A 1,305-nucleotide genomic window follows, 5' to 3' on the forward strand; every position below is an offset into this window, starting at 1 on the left:
CAATTACATCATTATCGGCGCTTTTTGCGATGCAGGTTTATCTTCTAAGCACCCTGTATGAAATGTGCGGTAAAAACCGCCTCGCATTGAAAGGCGTATTCTCGCCGAGGAAGACATCAAGCGTTCGGCCGTTTTCCGTATCTTATTCGAAGATCCAGTTTGTGTGAGTAAATTGGTTTGAGCCGCTCACACAGCACAACCTCCACTTTATGTACTCAAAATCATTTACATGAGGTCCCAAGCCATCAGTAACACTTTACAAGGAGGATGAGTAAGTACGCCTGACAGAAGCTATTACACTGTTTTGTTTTGGGTTTTTTTTTTTGTTCGACAGAGACCCCAAGAAGGAGCTTTGCCTTACCCTATTTGATTAGTTATCGATTACCTTACGTTAATAGTGATAAATTATCATATTGTTTCTTTGATAAAGAGAGATCAATCACCGTTATTGCACTAAGAGAAACAACTCCATATATTCTTTTCACCTTTGAATATTAGGATACTTTCCCTTTAAAAAATCGGGTCACCAAAAAGGGGCACGAACTACTACTACTACTACTACTACTACTACTACTACTACTACTACTACTACTACTACTACTACTACTACTACTACTACTAATACTACTACTACTACTACTACGACTACTGTTACTATCACTACTACTACTACTACTACTACTACTACTACTACTACTACTACTACTACTACTACTACAACCACTACTACTACTACAACTACTACTACTACACCACCACTACTACTAATACACCACTATACTATCACCACCACTTAATTGAGGTAAGATCGTTTGACCTCCTATGGTAGACGAAGAGGTCATCATTCTTTCTGTTGAATTCTTTCTCCCCATATCTATTTTCTAGTTGCTTTCTGCATTTGTCTTGGAATGAGATTAATTTGATTGTTTCCTGGTCCTGGCTGGAGTCCTTGACTAAGAGGGAAACAGTCAAAGGTAAAGTATTTGTTTTTTCTCTCCTTATTTCTCGTTGTTAGTGACAGATCATGACCGTAGCCTTCGTGGCCTGACCCTAACCCCCCCCCCCCCCCCCCCCCCTGCCTCGTTCCCATGTCATCCATTCAACATTATCCCTATACTTTTTGATGTTCCAGGGTTCTTGTCCAATAGATTTTCCTGATTTCCTTTAAAGTGGAAAAAAAGGGGGGGGGGGTGATGAGACAGAAAAAGAGAATGTCAATAATATTAATTATTTTTGTCCTGGCCCACAGTAATATTATTAATTCAGAAAGGTGAGTGGTGTAGGCAATTATGTTGATAATAGCAA

This window comes from Berghia stephanieae, chromosome 8 (assembly GCF_034508935.2).
Source record: "Berghia stephanieae isolate SIO BIC M18660-M18661 chromosome 8, UCSD_Bste_1.3, whole genome shotgun sequence".
NCBI classification, from domain to species: Eukaryota; Metazoa; Mollusca; class Gastropoda; order Nudibranchia; family Aeolidiidae; genus Berghia; species Berghia stephanieae.